Source organism: Camelus ferus, chromosome 9, assembly GCF_009834535.1.
Source record: "Camelus ferus isolate YT-003-E chromosome 9, BCGSAC_Cfer_1.0, whole genome shotgun sequence".
Lineage (NCBI taxonomy): Eukaryota > Metazoa > Chordata > Mammalia > Artiodactyla > Camelidae > Camelus > Camelus ferus.
In genome coordinates, this window is record NC_045704.1 from 26,502,924 (window position 1) to 26,527,130 (window position 24,207).

Here is a 24,207-nt window from a genome sequence, read left to right on the forward strand (position 1 = left end):
TTTTGTTCTTTTGTATGGCTGAGTAATATTCTATTTTATGCATATACCACATCTTTATCCATTCATCTATTGATGGACATGTACAATACTTCCATATCTTGGCTATTGGAAATAATGCTGGAACAAACATAGGGGTGCTTCTATCTTTTCAAATTAGTGTTTTTATTTTCTTCAGATAAACCAAGAAGTGGAGTTTCTAGATCTTATAGTAGTTCTATTTTTCATTTTTTGAGGAACCTCCATACTATTATCCATTTTGGCTGCATCAATTTACATTCCCACCAGCAGTGATGAGGGTTCTCTTTTCTTGTGGACATATACTTTCATTAATCCTAGATAAACATCTTGGTGTGGAATTTCTGGGCCAGAAGATGTATGTTTAATTTTCTTAAAAGTTTAAGAAACTCTCAAACTGTTTTTAGAATAGAGAGCTCAGAAGCGAACCCACAAACTTCTGGTCAATTAATTTTCGACAAAGGAGGCAAGAATATACAATGGAATAAAGACAGTCTCTTCAGCAAATGGTGTTGGAAAAACTGGACAGCAGCATGTAAATCAATGAATCTAGAACACTCCCTTACACCATACACAAAAATAAACTCAAAATGACTTAAAGACTTAACATAAGACAAGATACAATAAACCTCCTAGAAGAAAACATAGGCAAAACATTATCTCATATACATCTCAGCAATGTTATCCTAGAGCAGTCTACCCAAGCAACAGAAATAAAAGGAAGAATAAACAAATGGGACCTAATTAAACTTACAAGCTTTTGCACAGCAAAAGAAACCAATAGCAAAACAAAATGACAACCTATGGAATGGGAGAAAATTTTTGCAAAATATGAAACTGACAGAGGCTTAATCTCCAGAATATATAAGCAGCTCACATGACTTAATAAGAAAAAAAAAACAACCCAATCCAAAAATGGGCAGAAGACCTAAACCAGCAATTCTCCAGGGAAGACATACGAATGATCAATAGACACAGTGAAAAAAATGCTCAATATCACTAATTATTAGAGAAATCAAAATCAAAAGTACAATGAGGTATCACCTCACACCAGTCAGAATGGCTATCATTCAAAAGTTCACAAATGACAAATGCTGGAGAGTCTGTGGAGAAAAGGGAACCTGCGTACACTGCTGGTGGGAATGCAGTTTGGTGTAGCCACTGTAGAAAACAATATGGAGATTCCTCAAAAGACTAGGAATAGACTTACCATATGACCCAGTAATCCCACTCCTGGGGCATATAGCCAGAGGGAACCCTACTTCAAAAAGACAGCTGCACCCCAATGTTCATAGCAGCATGATTTACAATAGCCAAGACATGGAAACAGCCTAAGTGTCTATCAACAGATGACTGGATAAAGAAGAAGTGGTATATTTATACAATGGAATACTATTCAGCCATAAAAATGACAACATAACGCCATTTGCAGCAACATGGATGCTCCTGGAGAATGTCATTCTAAGTGAAGTAAGCTAGAAAAAGAAAGAAAAATACCGTATGAGATCACTCATATGTGGAATCTAAAAAAAAAATAATAATAATAATAAAATAAAGACAAAACAGAAACAGACTCATAGACATAGAATACAAACTTGTGGTTGCCAAGCGGGAAGGGAGTGGGAAGGGGCAGATTGGGATTTCAAAATGTAGAATAGATAAACAAGATTATACTGTATAGCACAGGGAATATATACAAGATCTTGTGGTAGCTCACAGCGAAAAAAAAATGTGACAATGAATGTATGTATGTTCATGTATAACTGAAAAATTGTGCTCTACACTGGAATTTGACACAACATTGTAAAATGACTATTACTCAATTAAAAAATCTTTAAAAATACCATATAAGATTGCTCATATGTGGAATCTAAAAAAGAAAAAAAGACAAATGAACATAAATATAAAACAGAAACAGACTCATAGATACAGAATACAAACTTGTGGTTTCCAGGGGAAGGGGTGTGGGGAGGGACAGACTGGGAGTTTGAAATTTGTAGATACTGACAGGTATATATAGAATAGATAAACAAGATTATACTGTATAGAACAGGGAAATATATACAAGACACATATATATATACCACAAATATATACCACAAGATATATCTGTGGTAGCTCATGGTGAAAAAGAATGTGACAATATATGTTCACGTATAACTGAAAAATTGTACTCTACACTGGAGATTGACATGGCATTATAAACCAAAACTCAATAAAGTAAAATTAAAAAGAAAAAGAGAAACCCTAAGCCAGAAAGAGAAAGAAAAATACCATATGAGATTGCTTATATGTGGAATCTTAAAAAAAAAAAATACAAAGCAGAAACAGACTAATAGACATAGAATTACAAACTTGTGGTTCCCAGGGGGACAGAGGGTGGGAAAGGACAGACTGGGACTTCAAAATGTAGAATAGATATACAAGATTGTACTGTGTAACACAGGGAAATATATACAGGATCTTGTGGTGGCTCACAGCAAAAGAGAATGTGACAATGAACGTATGTATGTTCATATATAACTGAAAAACTGTGCTCTACACTGGAATTAGACACAACATTGTAAAATGACTATAACTCAATAAAAAAAAAAGTTAAAAAAACCCTCAAACTGTTTTTCAAAGTAATTATATCATTTATACTTCTGCCAGTAACATGTGAGGGTTATGGTTGGTACACTTCCTCTCCAGTATTTGGGACTGTCAATCCTTTTCATTTTAGCCATTCTAGTGGGTATGTAGCTCATTGTTTTAAATTAAAATATCTTTAATTTTAATTTCTCTGTTATCTAACAGTATTTAACATTTCTTAATGTATTTATTGGCCATTTGCACATTTTCATTTGTGGCACATCTATTAACAATCTTTTAAATTAAAAAAACTGGGTCATTTGTTCTTTTATTATTGAGTTGTAGAATATTTATCTATTTATGAATATATCTATCTACCTATATTATATATACAGTTGACCCTTGAACAACATAAGGGTTAGAGGTCCTACCTCCACCCAGTTGAAAATCTGAATATAACTTTACTATTGGCCCTCTGTATCTTCAGTCCTGCGTCTGTGGGTTCAACTAACTGTGGGTCGTGTAGTACTGTAGTATGTATTTAGTGAAATAAATCACATATATGTGGATCCACCCACTTCAAACCCATGTCAAATGTATATTCAGATAGATATGTTGTGAATATTTTCTCCCAATCTATTTTCTTGATGATATTTTTTCTGATGAAAGATAATTTTTTTTATTTTCATGAAGTCCAATTTATCTTTTTTTTTTCTTTTGGGGATAGTGCTTTTTGTGTGCTCTTTAAGAATCTTTGCCTACAACAAGGTTATGGATATATTTTTCTATATTTTCTCTTAGAAGCATTATAGTTTTTGTCTTAAGTCTAAGATTTATTTTGAATTAATTCATGTGTATATATGGTATAAGATAGCACTCAGATCAATTTTATATGTATGGATTAATTTGAGCTATTAATTATGTTCCATTGATATGCCTATTCTTTCACCAAAAACACATTTTCTTAATTGTGATAGTTTTTATAAGTCTTAAAGTGAAGTTAATCTTGTCTTCTTGAAGTCAGGTAGGTTCTCAAATTTTGTTCTTTTTTTGAGATTGTTTTGGTTATTCTTGGTCCTTTGCATTTCCAAATGAATTTTATAAGTACCTCTTTTTTTTTTTTTCCAAAAAGTCTACTGGAAGCGTTTTTTAAATTGTATTAAATCTATAGACCAATTAAGGGAGAATTTAAATCTTAACAATACTGAGTTTTCCAGCGATGAAGATGGTACATCTCTACATTTATTTAGACCTTCATCAATTTCTTTCAGTAATATTTTAGTTTTCAGTATAGAAATCTCACACATATTTGTTAATTTTTTTCCTAAGTGTCTGATGTTTTTAATGCAATTTGAAAGGAAATTTTTAATGGAATTTAAAATTTGGACTGTTTTTGAAACTATAATATTGCTCTGAGTATTTAATAAATTTGGACTTAAGCATACAATACTCCTTCTTTGCCTATGTCACTTTTTATGTAATTATCCCATACCTACACTTCCCATTCCTTCTTCTCTGTGTTTAGTAAAATTCTGATTTGACATCAAGACTTTTCTCCTCCAGGAAGACATTCCTAATTACTGTGCCTTGTAGCTCTTGCCACCCTCCCTCCGCTATTCATGCAACTTCTATTCAAACACTCATGAATTAGAGAGAGAGATCAGAATGACTCCTATTCTCAAGGGACTGAAATTGGAGGAGAGGAGGCACACAGCAAAGAAATGTTAAGTAGAAAACAGACAAAGTCATCTGAAAGTTACAAAACACACACACACACACACACACACACACACACACACACACACACGGTTGGATGAGGAAGGTAAGATCAAGAAAGTTTACCTGGAGGACTTCTTGAGTTGTAATTATCTTTAGTGTTCTACAGCACCCATAAGATTGTTAAGCATTATCTAAATTCCTCAGTTAGACTGCATGCTTCTTTTTCTTTAGTTGAAGTATAGTTGATTTACAATGTTGTGATAGTTTCAGGTGTACAGCAAAGAGATTCATTCTACATATACATACATATATATATAATTTTTCAGATTCTTTTCCATTATAGGTTATTATAAGATATTGAACATAGCTCCCTGTGCTATACAGTAGGTCCTTGTTGTTTATATATTTTATACATAGTAGTGTATATGTGTTAATCCCAAACACTTAATTTATCCCTCTCCACCACCCCTTTTCCCTTTGGTAGTTATAGTTTGTTTTCTATGTCTGTGAGTCTTTTTCTGGTTTGTAAATAAGTTAATTTGTATTTTTTTTTTAGATTCCACACATAAGTAATGTAATATGATTTCTGTCTTTCTCTGCCTGACTTACATCACTTGGTATGATAATATCTAGGTCCATCCATGTTGCTGCAAATGGCATTATTTCATTTTTTTGGCTAAGTAGTATTTGATTCTTTTTTACGGCTTAGTAATATTCTGTTGTATGTATATACCACATTTTCTTTATCTAGCCATCTATTGATGGACATTTAGGTTGCTTCCATGCCTTGGCTATTGTAAATAGTGATGCTATGAACACTAGGGTGCATGTATCTTTTCAAATTAGAGTTTTCTTTGGATATATGCACAAGAGTGGGATTGCTGGAACATATGATAAGTCTGTTTTTAGCTTTCTAAGGACCCTCCATATTGTCCTCCATAGTGGCCACACCAATTTACATTCCCACTAATGGCGTAGGAGGGCCCCTTTTTCTCCACACCCTCTCCAGCATTCATTATTTGTAGACTTCTTTTTTTTAGTTTTATCAGGTAGAATTGCGACAATTTGTTGCATGTAAATACACATACATATATACTGCATGTTAAAAAAATTTATACATATTACTGTTCATTGTTTCTAAGAACCTTTAGAGCTTTAGCTTTTTTAACTTACATAGTTATGAAAGGAATTAAGCCAACCACAAAATAAGAATTAATTCAAAAAGATACATACACCCTGCTATTAATAGCAACATTATTTATAATTGCCAAGATATGGAAACATCCTAAGTTCACATCAATAGATGAATGGATAATGAAGATGCAGCGTATATATGTAATGGAATACAACTCACCCATAAGGAAGAATGATATTTTGCCATTTGTGGCCCTTTATTCACTTTTTTTTTTCAATTCAAAAACCAGACTTTTATAACTGGCATAAATATTTCCATTACATCAAAAACAACAGAATACCTAGAAATAAATTTAACCAAGGAGGTTACCTATTCTCTGAAAACTGTAAAACTTTGACGAAGGAAATTGAAGATGATACAAAGAAATGGAAAGATATCTTGTGCTCTTGGATTGGAAGAATCATTATCAAAATGGCCATACTACTCAAAGCAATCCAAGGCAACCCCTGTCAAAGTACTCAACATTTTTCACAGAACTAGAACAAACAATTCTAAAATTTATATGGAATCATAAAAGAGCCTGAACTGCCATAGAAATCTTTTGTAGATCTTTTTTTTTCTCTCTCTTTCTTCTTTCTGTTCTATTTTCTTATGGTTTGATGACTAGAGAAGTTTCTTTAACATTTATTGTAAAGCTGGTTTGGTGGTGCTGAATTCTTTTAGCTTTTGTTTTTCTGTGAAGCTTTTGATTTCTCCATCAAATCTGAATGAGTGCCTTGCTGGATAGAATATTCATGGTTGTAAGTTTTTCCCTTTCATCACTCTAAAAATATCATGCCACTCCCTTCTGGCCGGTAGAGTTTCTGCTGAAAAATCAGCTGATAACCTTATGGGAGTTCCCTTGTATGTTATTTGGTGCTTTTCTCTTGCTAATTTTAATATTTTCTCCTTATCCTTAATTTTTGCCAATTTGATGACTATGTGCCTTGGTGTGTTCCTCTGGGTTAATCCTGTGTGGAACTCTCTGTGCTTCCTGGACTTGGGTGACTGTTTCCTTTCCCAAGTTGGGGAAGCTTTCAGTTATTATCTCTCCAAAAATTTTCTCAGGTCTCTTCTCTCTCTCTTCTCTTTCTGGGACCCCTATAATGTGAATATTAGAGTGCTTCATGTTGTCCCAGAGTTCTCTTAAACTATCCTCATTCCTTTTCATTCTTTTTTCTTTCTTCTGTTCTGAAGTAGTGATTTCCACTAATCTGTCTTCTAGCTCATTGATCTGTTCTTCTGCCTCATTTAGTCTATTCTTGGTTCCTTCTAGTGTGTTATTCATTTCAGTGATTTTATTCTTCAACTCTGTTTGGATATTCTTTATATTTTTCAGCTTTTTGTTAAAAACTTCACTCTTTGCATCTATACTCCTCTTGAGTTCTCTGAACATCTTCTCCATCATTACTTTAAACTATTTCTCAGATAAATTGCTTATCTCCTCATCACTTATTTCTTCTTCCAGGATTTTATCTTGTGCCCTGGACTGGGAGATATTCCTCTGCTGCCTCGTATTATCTATCTTCCTATTTGTATTTTTAGGTAGATTAGTTACATTTTTCAACCTTGGAGAGGTAGCTTTCTGTGGGAGACATCCTATGTGTCCCAGTAGTACATTCCTCTCTTGTCAGCCAAGGGTCAGGGTCCAGCTGGTCCCAGGTAGGGTCTTGCTTCTGTTTGTGGACTCTTTGCACCTAAAGAACAACCAAACAGAGTTGAAGAATACAATAACTGAAATGAATAAGACACTAGAAGGAAATACTAGTAGACTAAATGAGGCAGAACACAGATCAGTGACCTAGAAGACACAATAATGCAAATCACTACTACAGAACAGAAAATAGGAAAAAGAATGCAAAGAAACGAAGCCAGTCTAAGAGACCTCGGGGACAACATAAGGGCACTAATATTTGCATTATAGGGGTCCCAGAAGGGGAAGAGACAGAGAAAGGGGCAGAGAAAATATTTGAAGAGATAATAGCTGAAAACCTCTCTAACTTGAAAAAGGGAACAGTCACCTAAGTCCAGGAAGGGCAGAGAATCCCATACAGGATTACTCCTAAGAGGATCACACCTAGACATGTCATAATTAAAATGACAAAAATTAAAGAGAAAGTATAGAGGCGTGGATATAGCTCAATGGTAGAGTGTATGCTTAGCATGCATGAGGTCTTGGGTTCAATCCCCAGTTCCTCTATTAAATTAATTAATTAATTAATTAAATAAAAATAAAAATTTGTCACAAATCTAGGATCTTAAAAAATAAAAATTTATTTTAAAAAAAGAATTTTAAAAGGAACAAGGGAAAAGCAAGAAATAACATATAAGGGAACTCCCATAAGATTTGATTTTTTAGCAGAAACTCTGCAGGCCAGAAGGGAGTGGCACGATATATTTAAAGTGATGAAAGAGAAAAATCTTCCAACCAAGAATACTCTACTCAGCAAGGCTTTCATTCAAATTTGACGGAGAAATCAAATGCTTTACAGACAAGCCAAAGCTAAAGAATTCAGCACCATCAAACCAGCCTTACAAAAAAATTCTATAAGCACTTCTCCAGATGATAAAGAAAAGGCCACAGCTAGAATCAAGAAAATCATGAAATGGAAAAGCTCACTGGTAAAGGCAAACTTACAGTAAAGGTAGGAAATCATCACACAAAAAGTGGGAGAAAGTTTAAAAGACAAAAGTAGTAAAATCATCTGTTTCCACAATAAGCAGTTAAGGGATACACAATTAAATGGAAAATATGATATCAAAAACAGTAACTGTGAAATTGCTCATGGCGGCGGCGGCTGGTTGGGTGCAGGGTGGTGGGGACTGAGCTGCTAGCTGGGCGGGCAAGCCTCGAGCTCCAGCCTGGCCTCCGTGTGCACCCCGGGCTCCGCACCCCTATGCTGCGGGGGTGCTGAGCCGCACCCGGGGCTGTGATAATGGTGACGTATTTCCTGGGCCAGAGCGTGCTCCAGAGTTCCTGGGACAGCGGTACCCGAATCCCTATAGTAAACATGTCTTGCCGGAAGACATAGTGCACCGGGAAGTGACCCCTGACCAGAAGCTTCTATCCCGGTGACTCCTGATCAAGACGAACAGGATGCCCCGCTGGGCTGAGCGACTGCTTCCTGCCAGTGTTGCTCACTCACTGCACATCCTGGAGGATTCTGTTGTGGACCCACAGAACCAGACCACGACGGCCTTCACCTGGAACGTCAGCCATGCCGGGCTGATGATGGTGGAGAAACGATGTGTTTACCGCGTGAATTCTGACAACAGCGGCTGGACGGAAATCCGCCCGAGAAGCCTGGGTCTCCTCTAACTTATTTGGCGTCTCCAGAGCTGTCCAGTAATTTGGTGTCACCTGGTTCAAAAGCAAAATGACCAAGACTATGAAGAATTTTGAATACGTCTTGGCCAAGTTGCAAAACCCATGTTGAATCAGCCAAGGAAGCCAAGGAGAGGGCTAAGGAGACAGCCCTGGCAGCTACAGAAAAGGCCAAGGACCTTACCAGCAAGGCCACCAAGAAGCAGCAGCAGTTTCTGTAGCCAGCCCAGGCCCGGGAGCGCCAGCACAGCAGGCCACCTGCCCCAGCCCTGTGCCCTCCCGCCTTGTACTTTATTATTAGAAGTCAGCTCCCAGCCCCATCTGCTGTCTGGGTAGTGGGCTGGGGGTGGGTGTCCTGTTGGGGATCTCCAGTGCACCAGGCCACTGGCCCATGTCTGAGCCGGGCCTGCTTATGGACTTGCCCAGGGTCACAGCATCCAGGTGACATGGTCATAAATGCTAGACCATAAGCTCCAAGAGGGCAGAGACTTTTGTTTTATCCTCTGTTGTGTCCCAAGTACCTGGAAGAAAATCTAGTACATAACAAGCATTCAATAAATACTTGTTGAATTCAACAAAAAGGCAAGTAATTGTGAGGGGAGGAGAGTACAAATGTAGGGTATTTGAAATTAAGAGATCAGCAACCTAAAGCAATCATGTATTTTTATTTTTAATTAATTAATTAAATGGAGGTACTGGGGATTGAACCCAAGACCTCATGCATGCTAAGCATGCACTGTACCACTGAGCTATATCCACGCCTCTATACTTTCTCTTTATCTTTAATTTTTGTCATGTTAATTGTGACATGTCTAGGTGTGATCCTCTTAGGATTAATCCTGTATGGGATTCTCTGCCCTTCCTGGACTTGGGTGACTATTTCCTTTCCCAAGTTAGAGAGGTTTTCAGCTATTATCTCTTCAAATATTTTCTCTGCCCCTTTCTCTGTCTCTTCCCCTTCTGGGACCCCTATAATGCAAATATTAGTGCCCTTATGTTGTCCCCGAGGTCTCTTAGACTGGCTTCGTTTCTTTGCATTCTTTTTCCTATTTTCTGTTCTGTAGTAGTGATTTCCATTACTGTGTCTTCTAGCTCACTGATCTGTTCTTCTGCCCCATTAAGTCTACTAGTATTTCCTTCTAGTGTCTTACTCCTTTCAGTTATTGTATTCTTCAACTCTGGTTGTTCTTTATATTTTCTAACTCTTTGTTTAAAACTGCTCAATTTTCACTCTGTGCGTCCATTCTCCTCCCAAGACCTCGGATCATCTTTATGATCATTACTCTGAACTGTTTCTTGGGTAAATTGCCTATCTCCACATCCTACTTAGTTCTTCTGGGAATTTGTCTTATTCTTTTGTCTGAAACATATTGCTCTGCCGCCTCGTTTTGTCTAAATTTCTATTTGTATTTTTATGTACGTGGAAGGTCAGTCATGTGTCTCAACCTTGGAGAAGTGGCTCTCCCTAGGAATGTCCTATGTGTTTTTTCAAGCAGTGCACACCCCTCTCATCACCCAAGGGCCAGAGCCAGCTGGCTGGGCTGCATTTGGGGACTCCTTCCACAGGCTGTAGGATCATAGCTTTCCTGCTTCTGGTGTCTGCCCACTGGTGGGTAAAGCTGGGTCTTGGCCCTCTGTTGGGCAGGTCTGTGTCTAGGGGCATGTCTAGAGGCCACTGTGGGCTCAGGAAGTGTTTAGGCAGTCTGTCCCCACCCAGCTAGTTGTTTAGCCTGGGGGCATCCTGGCACCGGATCCTACAGGCTGTTGGGTGGGGCCAGGTCTTGTTGCTAATAACAAGCAAGATGTCTGCCTCTAGGAAGGAGAGTTCATTCAGATGAATACTCCCCGATCTGTCCACCACCATGCCAATGTCTCTAGGGTGAGTCACAGCTGACCCCTGCCTCCCCAGAAGACCCCCCAAGAACAGAAGGTAGGTCAGGCCCAGACTTCTGTGAAATTACTGCTTTTTCCCTTAGTCCAAGCAAGCACAAAATTTTGCATGCATCCCCTAAGAGTGAGGTCTCAATTTCCCCCAGTCCTGTGAAGCTCCTGCAGTTAAGCCCTACTGACCTTCAAAGCCAAATACTCTGGAGTTCCTTTTCTTGGTGTCAGAACCCCAGGTTGTGGAGCCTGATGTGGGGCCCAAAACTCTCACTCCTGTGGGAGAACCTCTGCAGTGTAATTATCCTCCAGTTGCTAGGTCACTCACTCAGGGGGTGAGGGGTGTGATTATATTGCAAATCCACCCCTCCTACCTGTTTCATTGTGGTTTCTTCTTTATGTCTTCAGTTATGGAAGATCTTTTCTGGTAGGCTCCAGCCTTTTAAATTGATGGTTATTCTATAGTTTTCTTGTGATTTTGGTGTGTTTGTGAGAGGAGGTGAGCTCCAGCTCCTGCTACTCCGTCATCTTGGCATCTTTCCAGATTGCATGCTTCCTGATGGCAGAGACCACAACCCATATTTGCTTTGCTGCCCAATATGGTAGTTCCCAAACTTCAGTATAGCTAAGAATCACTTGGGATGCTCTTCTAAAAGTTTATATTTGCAGGACCCATCCCTAGAGATTTTGAGTAACTACATCTGTGGAAGAATACAGGACTCTGTATTTCCAACAGGTGCTTTTTGGTGACTATATTGCAGGTGAATAACAGCCTTTGGTGAGTAGCATATTTTTAGGCACACACTTGGACTGAGAGCAGTACATTGGTTAATGAAGAGATCTGAACAGCATCATAGGACTGCAAAAGAGAGCAGAACCTTAGTAAGAACCTTCAAATGCCTATTAAAATCAGTGTAACTTCATGTGGCCAATATCTCTGATAAAGCCTCTGTTCTCTTTTTTAACTTTCTTTTTTCTGCTGCTTAATTTCCTGTCACTATTTGGTGTGAAATGACCTGACACATTCTGCTCTCTGCTTTAATAGAATCCTATCTCTCTTGGGCACTTACCTTCCGCATCCCTTCTGTAATGGAATATTTCTTCAGCTTTTACTCTCCCTGTCCCTCCCAGACTGAAGCTACCTCTGCTTTAGTTACATTCCTGCATTGCTCACTCAAGGGGAAAAATCCATCTTCAGAACCGAGGCAAATACCTTACCTGTGGTACTCTGGGTTATCGCCAGCTGTTCCCTTGATTGGGCTAACCCACACCTCAGACTTCCTGGGTGACATACAACCCAAGCAGATCAGTTGTTATGACAACCATATTTTGTTCCATACAAAGCTTCGTCCTGTAACTTTACAAAGACTCATTCTGCATTGTACTCCACACTGTAATATGTAGTATATCGCATCCTATAGTTCTCCAAGACACCTTAGATCAACGGTCTTGAATTTCAATGATAATGGCTTCTTCAGAGCCAAGCGAATTGCAGTTCAACTATATAGCTACCATTTAATCTCCCAAATGAGACAGGGAGAGGCCAGGTAGGACATTTTTCATAAGCAAAAAGGTTTTAAACCTTGAATGTAGACTTTAAAAACTTGCATATATTTCAGGTAACAAGTACTTGGCTGCTTTATAATAAAAGGTCTCCTCAATAAATATTCCAGAGCCAGCTCAAACTAATCTTAGGAAGGGGGAGGGGAGTGTCCAAAATGCGGAGTTCATTTTGGCAAATTATGGGTCCAAAGGGGCTACCCCCATAACCAAGTTACTTATTTGTGTTTCGCTCACACAATGTACTTTGAATTCAGTCTTCTAGCAGACTGTGTTTTTTTCTAGGGCATCCAAGAGAATGCTTAATGGCTATGTAAACAAACTGAGAAATAATGTGCAGATGCCCTGGCTGCTAAATCTGTCTCATTTACACACATTTCCCGACAAAACCCTTCCCCACTCATTCCTCCTCCCCGCAACATGGCCCCATGATTCTGAGCTATGGCTGGAGGAGGCTTGATAAAACCAAGCCAAGGACATTCATTGTTAGGTGCCCATCAGCAAGAACTGTTGACACACAGGTGGTGTAAATCAGGCCTGAAATGTTATCTTCCTTGGCCAGAGGCTGTTACCCACTGAGTTTGTTTCCCTTCCCTGCAGCTGGCATGGGGTGTGTGTGTGTGTGTGTGTGTGTGTATCTACATGCCCACAGAGGAGCACTGGTGAAGAGGTGAATTCTGCACACTGATTCAGCTTGTGCTACCTTTGAGTTAACCTCAGTGGGCAGTGAGGGAGTCACGATGGCGTAGTGGGGCTGATTCTTTGAGCTGTATCAGGCCAACTGCAGTGATGCTGGGAGTAGACCTGGAGGTGTAGCCAGGCTGTCCACTCCTCACTGCTGTGCTCACATCCTCACAGCAATGCTCAGCCTCCCCTTCCCTGCCTTCTGCATGGTCCTGCTCCAGGTGGGAATGCTGATGGACGCCCTCTAATACTTCAAAGACCAGCTCAGGGGCCACCACCCCCAGGAAAGCTTCCAGAACCTTATGGCACACTTTGCAATATCCATCCTGCTTCAGTTTGGAATGGATCATCCCTTTTGGGTGTGTGTGTGTGTGTCTCTGTAAGCTTTTCTGGAATTTTTATTGAAATTGTAATGCATAAATTGTCAAGAATATGAACCTAGGAGTTAGACTGATGGTCTAATGCTAGCTCTGTCACTGAACTCATTTGGGATGTATGCAAATTGCTCTGGTCTCTTCAAACGTCAATTTTCTTATCAGACAATGTGAAGTATAATACTTTCCTTGAGCTTCCCTTGTAGGATTGTGGGAGGAATTATATGAGACATTTGTGAAGCGTCCAACCTCGGACCTGCTTATAGTATGTGCTCATTAAATGTTACTTACTGTTGTTATGGTTATTATGTTCATTGGTTCATTAAACAAAAGTCCAGCACAGCCTAAGGGGCTGGAGATACAGAGATGAATGGTCCCTGCCTTAAGGGAATTTACAGGCTGCAGGGGAGAAAGACACACACACTGACAAGTCTGAATTGCAGTTCAACCAGGTAAATTTGGTGGCAGAAGTGTGAACCCTTGTGGGGCTACCTGCAAACTCTGCCTCCTCACGACCTTCCCTTGGGTCTGTCTGTCTGCGCCACTGCCCCTTACATTCCTGAAGGGCATGGGCAGTGTTTCCCTGATTTGATTTTCTCCAAGTCCTTGGCAAGTGGTGATTAAATAAACTTAGAGCTATCTTTTTCTTCCCCCTAAATTCAAAACAGAGAACCAAACTTTTCCTTATCTTCCCATGTTTCCACCAGAGTCCATCTATCTTTGCCTCCTCCAATTGTAGGGAGTACTGGGTCATTTCCAAAGGGTGCCTGCAGAGAGGATGAGGTTTTTAAAGCTTCGGGTTATCCTGAGCAGATGACCACGCGGGATGGCGTGAAAGTTCTCCGGTGGGTGCTGTGCCGAGTCAGTGTTGACTCACTGCCCTTTCTCTCTGCCAAGGTCAACACTGTGGGCAGGTGACTTCTAGGAGCAAGAAGGCCTCTGGAGACACTCACCCTAGCGGGTAGTTACTTAAGTTTTTACGAGCATGGCTTGATTAATTAGCTTCTGAACGGACTGTAGTTATTCCCGGAGAGGCTGTTAGGAAGCACCTATGTTATTTGGTCCTTGCAAGAAACGATTAACTGAAATTCACACTCTGCAAAATAATTAACCAAGGATGGTGACACGACATTATGCAGTCATTTTGAAGAAAAGGTCTCTGAGATTGCAGCTTAAAACTTTAAATTATTTTGGAGACTAGAGTTGGCTTTTCGATAGATTACAATAAAAGCAAATTATTGTACATTTTAATAACCGGCTTTTGTGAATTGAAGGTCTGATACGAGGCTGATGACTGTGATGTATCTCATAAAAGCTAATTGACAATCTAGTTCTTTAAATACCACACGAATCCATCATGGTTAACATTACTATGATGAGTTTCAAAGGAATTAAAGATGATTTACCAGCCCTTGAGACATTTAGCTAATATTATACACACTGAAGGAAGTAGTAAAAGAGATGAACACTTTCCGCTACCCCCAGCTGCCTCATTTGTAAACAGAGGCCATGCTCACACCTCCGGGTCAAGGGCGTGTACTGGCTGGGATGAATGCGGCATCGTGATGACACAGATGGCTTTGTCTCGTCTCTACATTGTCCTTTCTCTAGATTTTGGACAGGCTTATTGGGATAGGGTGGTTCTATTCTTGGAAGGAGCCAATTTTTAAATTCATTTCGCAGTATTCTGCCTCTCTTCTCTGTGCCTCTTGTAAGAGACTCTGTGACAAGGGGCTCACTGTGAGTAGAGGCCGTTCAAACTTATCTCACAAACTGACCAGGAGGCTGGTGAGAGGAAAGGAGGCATTTAGCAATAAAAGAATTCCTCTCCAAAGGGCACTAGAGTTGGGGGAGGGGGGTCCTAGCTGAGTTGGCTCAGGGCATTCAAGTCTTTGTTTACAGACCAGAGGTCACAATTTGACAAACTCATAGTGTTCCACCTGTCCTCAAAGAGTTAAAAGGAGTTTTGAGTCAATGTTTAAAAATCTAGAATTTTGGGGGTGTCTTTCTTAGAACACTAGAATCCTGTGGATGCTCTGTCCCCTTTAAGGGGGACAGAGTTATCTCCTGGTCTCTGGCCTGATTATCTCACTTTTCTGGACCTCAGATATGGAGCCTGGGTCCTCTATCAGAGACTGCTGATTCTAGAACTTGACAAAAACTCCAGGAAATTTAATCATAGTGGTTTCTGCTTGGCACTCAGGAAGAGTCTAGTCTCCCTGTTTGATACACACGGCCCTTTGGTTTGGCCTCTTGATTCCCGGGCTCCACTCCCACCACTCCCCTCCTCATCACTTGTACTTCTCCAGCTGAAAAGAAACAGGACTCAGCTGAAGATTAGAGAATAAGAAATAATATGAGTGATAAAACAAGCATACATAATGAGGGTAAAATTATGAGAAGCCAGCAGCTCCGCCATCCTATACTGACTTTCTGTCACACTTTGGGCTTTTTGTGGGCAGCGACAGTGGGAGAAATATCAATCATGTTAGGTCCTTGTCCTTTGTAAGAGGAGTCCCCTCTTTCTCTTTTAATGTGTTACTCATGTAACCAAACAGGGCACTATGGGGCCTTCCCGTGATGACCCCTCCCCTCGTGTCCTCTGCCTGCCTCTTTTTGTAGAAAAGCCATCATCTCCCAGGTCTCCCCTGTGTCACAAAAACCTGGCTCAAGACTTAATAATTGAAAGGATGTGAACATGTTGTGACAAAAGTAGCCATTGGGTCAGGAGAACTGGTAAGAATTTAAACAGTAAATCAGCCATACGGCAGTCACAGAATTGTTAGTTCCTCCCTGAAGCAGTGTCTGATGCACATTCCTGAGTGGTTTTACAGGAAATCTCTGTGAAATACAGTAAGTTTACTACTTGATGACCATGAGCACAGTAGTTCCCAGACTGCTGGAGCCTGAGGATTGATAATGTTAGCCCCTGTGACACTGCCCCGTTACCTCACCAACAACCAACAGGAGAATTACGCACGAGCTGATCACACACCCTGTGACTCCCCTCCCTCACCTGGCCTTTAAAAATGCTCCCCTGAAACCCATCAGAGAGTTTGGGGGGTTTTCTGAGCACGAGCTGTCTGACTCCCTGTGGAGCCTTACAACAGACACCGCACTTTCCTTCATCACAATCAGTGTCAGCAAATTGCAGCCCTCGGGCGCGCTGACCCAAGTTTGGTTTGGTAACACTAGGGCTCAAGTAGTCTGGTTTTGTAGCACTTCTCATCCTACGGAGTTAATGCCTTGTTAGCTTGCTTTTTCTACCACTAGTCAGCAAGCTCACTGAAGGGCCGGAATGATGTCGTAGCTGCAAACTGGGTTTCCCCAGGCCTCACCTACCTGCGGGTACGACGGAGCAACATACCCTGTCGCACACCTGCTAACTCAGAGCTCCAGTCCTCTGTGAAAGGTTACTCAGGACTTCTAGGAGGTTCAGGGGGATGGCGCATCTTTGTTGGGGAGGAATAAAATTTCCCCTACCCTTCTAGGTTCTTCTGGCTGGCCTGAGAATTAAATTGACATGAGCTAGATTAACAGGAGAAAATCGAACAAAGTTTAATAATATGGATACATGGGCGAGACCCAGGAAAACCCACTTGCCAAAATGGCCAAAACCTTTACATTACAGGCCATCTTCAGCTAAAGACAAGAGAGGATGTGGGGGCAGGGTTTTGAGACTTCAAGGGGGAGGAGGAGGATGAACTTGGAGATGGAAAAGCAAATGTTTGTGGGGCCAGGCAGAGACAATGCACACATCTCTAAGAGTTGCCCCGCCATGCCTAGCCCATATTCTTTGCAGGCCTTTATAGGAGCTATACCAGAGACGACTGTAACAGGTTCTCTATCTAAATTCCTCAGACAGTTAGGGGAAGGTCAAAGTTTCTTCCTGGGTATTTTGGGTCTTGACTGTTTTCAGCTGGAAATAATCTGCATGCTAAGAGATATTTTGGGGTACCGAGTTTTGCTCCCCTACTCCTTGCTCACAAATGAAAGTGTTCAGCTGTTCAGAGCTATCTGTCATTTGCTTCCACTTCTACCCCAGGCTCTCTCAGCTAGATCCACAGTACCTACCATGCTTGCAAAGCTTGGTCACTGAGGCTCCTACACAAAGTTGTCCACCTGGAACCCAGGCTTTGCTTCTGATGACCACATCTACAGCAGACAGGGTTCACAGCCATTTCTGCCCTATCACTGTCTCCTGACAGATGCCATGATGGTGACAGCCAGTGCTCCAGAGCACTCATCTAACAACAGCCCCTTTGAAAGTCTCAGTATTGCACACTTACTGGCTGCCAGGCACTGCACTGCAGAGTTCCAGCACTGGGCACGCAAGGCATTGTCTTGGATGGAAAAGTAACATTTAGACTAAAACCTGAAGATAAGGAGGAGCTAGGTATGAAAAGTTGGGACCTAGAAGAAAAAAGGAAAGAGGGAAAGAGGAAAAGAAGAGGGAGTGACAGTAGCATTTAAAAACCTAGAGGGATGAAGGACATGTGGTTTTCTGATGACTATAAGGAGCATAATTCAGTTTCAGAAGGTGCATGGGAGATAGCTGATCAAACAAAGATCCTGGAGATGTTGCAGAAGTAAGCTGAAGGGGCTTATAAACCATGCAAAGGCCGTGGGTTTACCCTTAGGGCAGTGTGGAGCCCACAACAGGTTTTAAATAGAAGAGGGACTTGATGGAATGTGAACCTTAGAAATAACCATTTTTATACAAAGAACAGGTGAAAGTTGCAATTCCAGCAGAATGATAGACTGGGGACCCTGTCAAATCCTCCTACTGAAACACTGGGCATATAACTTATTTGGAAAATTTATCACTGAATTGGCACATTGGTTGGGAATAGTCAGAGGTCAACATCTGAATAAAATCAGGAACCCAGAAGTAAGCAGAGCGTTTACACCAGCTTTTGCCTTAAGGGCATTTGCCAAATTGAGTGACCTTGAACCTTGGATTTTGTGGCTCTCCAGAGCACATGGCTGGCTAATCCAGGGCCTGTCCAAAGTGCGGAGGCCAGTAGGAATCCTTTCCTTGCCCTTCCCCTACCCCCACTTAAAGCCAATGTCCCAAATGGCCAGTCTGTCTGTGTTAAGTGTGACCTAGAATAAACCACCTCACCAGGAAACTGCAAGGGAAATTGCCCATCTCAAACTTTAGAGCTGCGTAGGTGAGGTGAATAAAGAAAAAAAAAATCTCTTAATACTTAATAACCATAGACCAGCCCTTAAACAGATTGGTGGTCCAAAATCAAACCACCCAAAAAGGCCAAAAAAACATTTAGCCAAGAATTTAGTTTAAGTTGATTCTGGCTGATAGATTCCTCCCTACATGTGGCAGAAGCAAATTCAAATCATCCTTGGGGATCTTGCTTTCAAATCAGGTCTCATATACTTTCTACAGATAAAGTTCTAGAAATAAAGCTCAGAATAAAAAAATTAACATACACCTACACTCACATATAAGGAAATGAGGCATAATGAGCAAGAACCAGCAGAAATATCAGTATCTGACCCAAAAAGATTTCAGATAGTGGAGTTATTAAACGCCCAACATAAAATAAGTGTGTTTAATATGCTTCAAGAGATAAAAAAGATTACAATGAAAATAAAGAGTAAGAGACTATAAAATAGGATGGATTGTATTAACAAAAGGATTCTGGATATCAAAATAAAATGATCAGCATAAAAATGTGCAATGAATGGGTTTAACAGTAGATTAGGCACAGCTAAAAGAGAGAATTAGTGAACTTCAGATAGATTGGAAAAATTTATCCAGAGTCTAACACAGAATGAAGAAATGGAAACTGTGAGAGAGTTAAGAGAAGGTACGAAATTACAAGCGAGAAGCTGCAGAGGAGAAGAGAGAGGGAGTGTGGAGCAGAAGCAGTATTTGAATAAGCAATGGTTGAGAATTTTCCAGAAGAGATAAAAGCAGCCATTTTACAGCTTTGTGAATTCTCACAAAAGTAGGATTAATTAAGAGCCCACATCCTGCACATCACAGAGAAACACTAAAGGCGAAGAAAAGATTTTAAACAGAGCCAGGTTAGGGAAGGGATAACCTCCCCAATAGTGGCAATTAAACTGATGACAGACTTCTCAACTGAAATAGTGGACACCAGAAGACCCTGGAGGAGTATTTCCTGTGCTGGAACAAAAACCTGTTGACCTGGAATTACATACACAGCAAAAAGTCTCTCCAGAATGAGTAAAATATAGACATTTTCAGACAAAATCTAAGCATGTTCCCCACAACACACTGTCATTCATGAAGATTCTAAAAGGTGCAATTTAGACGGATGGGCTGAGATCACAAATGGAAGGCCAGTATGAAGGGGAAAAATCAGAGAATGGGATAAATACATAGGTGAATTAACAAATTCTGGTGGCATAAAACAAAAATTTAGAATATGTCATAAGGTTTAAAAAGAGGTAACATACATGCCAGCAATAGCATAGGATAAGGAGAATGTGAAGTCAACATGGTAACATCTCAGAAACAATGTTTGTGAAAGCAAGTTACAGAGTAACCCATATATTACACCTTGTAATTAAAGGTTAAAAGCTTGCAAAGCAACAGCGCACATTGCAGGTGGCGGCATACCCACATAGTACAGGAATGAAGCATTCACGTATAGCTTATGCATCAATTTAAGGGTCGTAGCTACCAATTAGGACCAGACATAGGAAATTTCAATTGTCACTATAATTTTCTTTTGTTTGTTTTGGAAGCACAAATATATCTGAAACAAATATGGTCAAGTTCAAGATTTGTCCAATCTGGGTACGCAGATATTTCTGTATATTTGAAATACTGCAGTAAGCAGATTATTTTGAAGTCAACGTAACTGGAAAGGAAAGTTTACAGGGTATTAATTGAAGGATATGGTGGCTGGAAGGAGAACTCTTCTTTCTTAAAGTAAATCTGGAAAAGGATTCAGCACATTTAAATGGTGAGAGGACAGTCAGCAGAGGATAACCAATTAGTGTGGCCTCTAAGGGGGAGCAGAGCAGTGCGGCAGGTGTCAGCCTCACAGAGGAAGAGGGGTCCCTCTCCCTGATGGGAGAGGTGTGTGGGAGGAAACCAGGTGCGTTTCTGAGTTTGGCAGAAGAGAGTTGAAGGTATTTCCAACGGACCACTTAGGTCAGCTCTGCGAGGTCGTTTTCTGAGAGGCAGAGAGCAGATGTTTGGAGGAGCTTGAGCAGAACCTTGAATACCAGCTGAGAGGTGCCACAGCTGTGTTTGGCAAAGTGGGTGTAATGTGCTCTCAGTGAACCAAAGCCATGTCTCGCCTTTTCTCAACCAGCAGAGTTTCAGTGAAGTAGCTCTTCTGGGGGAGCCACAGCATTTAGATATGAACCTAAGGGGCTGGGCGGGGGAGGCAATCTGCTGGTGTCCACTTGTATCTGAGTACTTCACCCCTTTTCCCTCAACCCAGGATAAAATCAATGCTTCTAACACTTTATCTGGAGATGCTGTTGAAATGCAGATTCCAAGTCCACAGGTCAAGAGTGGAACTGGATCTGCATAGCCTCCTAGGACAAGGTTTCTCAGTCTTGGCGCTGGATAATTCTTTCTGCGGGAGTCTGTCTTGTGCATTGCAGGACGGTGCAGAGCATCTCTGTCTTCTACCTACTAGATGCCAGTAGCATCCCCCTAGCTGTGGGAACTAAAATGTCTCCCGACATTGCCAAATGTCCCGATGGAGAACTGTTGTCTAGAAGATCATCTAAGACAGAGAGGCAGAAATTAATTAAGTGAATTGATGTTGGAAGATTCATTAATTTAGAATGATTGCGGGGAGGCCCCATCTGTAACATAAAATACATTATTGCCAGTGCTCCAGCTAATGCGTTAACCAATTAGGCCTGAATGCTGGTGATCCACAGGCTTCTGTCTTGGGTCTTTTTATTTCCTTGATTGCTCCCTGAGTATCTCATTTACTTCCAAGGTTTCAGTGAATCTCAGTAGGCTGAAGAACCAACTTATCTGTATCAACTTAAACCTTTCTACTGAGCTCTGGACAAATAAACTCAGTTTCTTATGGAATCTGGACATTCTCTGGACACCTCAGACACAACTTTCTCCGGATTGACTCATTGTGTTAGTCAGGAGATTTTGACACTAAAATTTTGATTATATTGCTACCCTTGAAACTTTCTGTTGGCACTCCATCACTCTCAGGGGAAGTCCAACCGGTTTAACACAGTGAACAAAGCCCTTCATAACCTGCCCATGTGTCCCCTTGATTCTCAGCAATCCCTCCTCTCCTCTCCTTGGTATGTTGCTCCAGCTGCACCCACATTCTCTCTCAACTCCAAGCATCTGATCTGGTTTTCCTTCCTTCTGGCTTAGGCATTCTAGATCTTCCTTTGTTAGTACTTCCTCCTGAAACATTCTCAGAACCCCCAGAATTGGTTATTCTAATTTGACTGTGTGATCCTGGACTTCTTCTTTTGCAGTGTAAAGTCTTTCCAGGAGGATTTATTTTTTAACTAAGAAAGCCACACTTCTCAGGGGCTCTGTGAACTTCCTTCCACAGAGACCTGGAAAGGATCAGAGCGTGGAGTCCAGTTTCACCAGCTGAGGTCCTTGTGGGCAGTTATCGTAAATGATACATTGTAAATTCTCTGAATTCTGTTATCTTCCTCTGAAGAGTGTTGAGTTTTGTTCCATCAGGCAGTTGAATTACCAGCAGGCTACACTGAGTTATTGGAGAGAGGTAGCTGTGCATTTGGCTGGTTTGCAGTGTGTGGCTTTGGTTCTCTGACTCCCAGAGACTGTCTGGGGTGTAACTGTCACAGGTCTGACTGCACAGTAACTGATAACTATCTACATGTAATATTGGTTGGCTTTGAATTAAAGAATATTACTTTTTTAGTTTCTTCATATTGAGAGTGCTGTAGTGGTTCCCACATCTTTCCTTCATGATTTTTTTGTGAATGTATGATTATAATAATAAAATGTCTTTGAACTATTGCTTGAATGCAATTATTTAACTTTTTTGCATATTAATGTGAAATTATATATATTTCATTCAAAGGCCAGATTTATTCTTCAGATGCAATTAAGTCTCTGTTTTAATGTTACATTAAAGTTAACTTAATTTCCAAACACCATGAAAAAGCCTGTGATAGTTTTGTGAGTGAAAAACTCATTCTAAAGCTGTTTGTTTTCTCTTGGAAGTTCTTTGTTCAAATACATTTGCCACCAGAAAAAAATAAGAAAGATTTTTTTCACAGCAGGTCCTGGTTTGTTTCCACACATTCTTCTTTGTTGCCTTGGCCTAATGCTGGCTGATGTTGACAGAGCAGATTTTAGCAGAGTCCAAAGTTGTGATAGGACGTTCCAACCGTGGCCTCCTCCAGTGGAGGTGCGATGAGGCTGCGAGAGCTCTCTTGAAGATGACTTTCCTTCAGAGGCATCTGCCTTCTCATGGCTCCCACTTCCTCAAACTCAGCAGGTCAGATCTTTGACCATTTAGTGAGAAGGAAGTGGAATGCCAGTACCTTCCCCAAGGGCTTAATGGTGACAAGGAGTGTGACCTGCTGGACTGAATTCAACATTTCGTAAAACTTGGTTCAGCATTTGTGTGCTCCGCCTTCTCCCCTTCCCTCCTCTTTGTCCTGTCCCTCTCTGCTTCCCTCCTCTTTCTGGAGGGGTGTGCGGAGGCTTCCAAAGCCTGGCCCCAAGGAGCCCTGCATGCCCCGGTCTGCTCCTTGTAACCTCAGCCCTCACCAGCCTGCTGGGTGAATGTGGCAGTCACTTGGCAGTCCCTGTCTATGTTTATTCTCTTAGAACATTTTAAACCCTCCAGGTAGTGGAGGGACAATTATAACTATCACAACGCCGCCTCCAAGGACTGGGGTGAAAATTAATGAGGTGCTTCTCACATGCTCTCAAACACTTTTAGAAGAAGTCGCTACTTTCTCACGAGATGTTATTCATCCCCTACCAGGTGGAAATTAGAGAACTTAACAGGGCAATGTTTCTCAAGGAGCAGCAAACCCACCCACGGCATCAGAATCACTTGGTGGAGGGGGGGCTTCCTTGTTTAAATGCATCTTCCCAGCTCTACCCCACCCCTACAGAATCAGATCCCGAGGGAGTGGGGTTTGCAAACTTGTGTTTTTAACAAGCACACCCCCCTACACCCAGGTGATGCTAGGATCATTAAAGTTTGAGAAGGATATCTGAGTCTTCAGAGGAAAGCAAAGGGGGATGGCTGTGAAAAAAAAAAAAAAAGTCTTTGGGTTAAAGCGAATATCTAACTTAGCTCCATTGAGCCTGTGCAAATGGCTTATTAAGGCTTTGGAATTGTTTTAACATAGAACCAAATATAAGCCTGGAGATTCTGAGTGATGTGTAGAGGTGGTGAAGACAGCTCCGCCACCCAGAGAGCTGGGTTCAGACCAGGGCGTGAGGTCAGACAAAACTTCCTTTGCCCCTCTGAGCCTTCTTCTCCCCATTATGGCTCAGGAATGAAAGACTGGGGGTTCCACTCTCCCATAGAAGCCTTATGGGATCAGGATAGCCACAGCCATCAGGAGAAATGGACCATGGATGTAGCTAAGACTACGTGGATTTGCCTGGAGTCAAATAGATAAGAAGCAAATACATTTCTGCCACCAAGAGTCACCACCCTGGGCAAACAGAGGTTGAGGTTGTTTGAGACTTAAGTCAACCCTCAAACCTCATCTGGTCAGGAGGCTGGCTGGTAAAACAGAACCATTCCCCCACATAGAGAAAATTCTCTGTTGTCCTTTTTAGAGGTGGCCAGGAAGAAAAGTGGGACAGAAAGACCCCCCATGGCATGAACCTACAGGCAGAAAATGAATCCTCAGTCCTGGAGCCACCCGATGAGCGGTGTTGATGCCTGCACGGTGGGGCTGCCAAC

The 24,207-nt window shown here is 41.1% G+C and overlaps 1 pseudogene; it reads left to right on the forward strand.

Moving 5' to 3' along the window:
• Nucleotides 1–8,415: 8,415 nt before the first annotated feature.
• On the forward strand, nucleotides 8,416–9,374 carry LOC102511607 (annotated as a pseudogene).
• The last annotated feature ends 14,833 nt before the right edge of the window (nucleotides 9,375–24,207 follow it).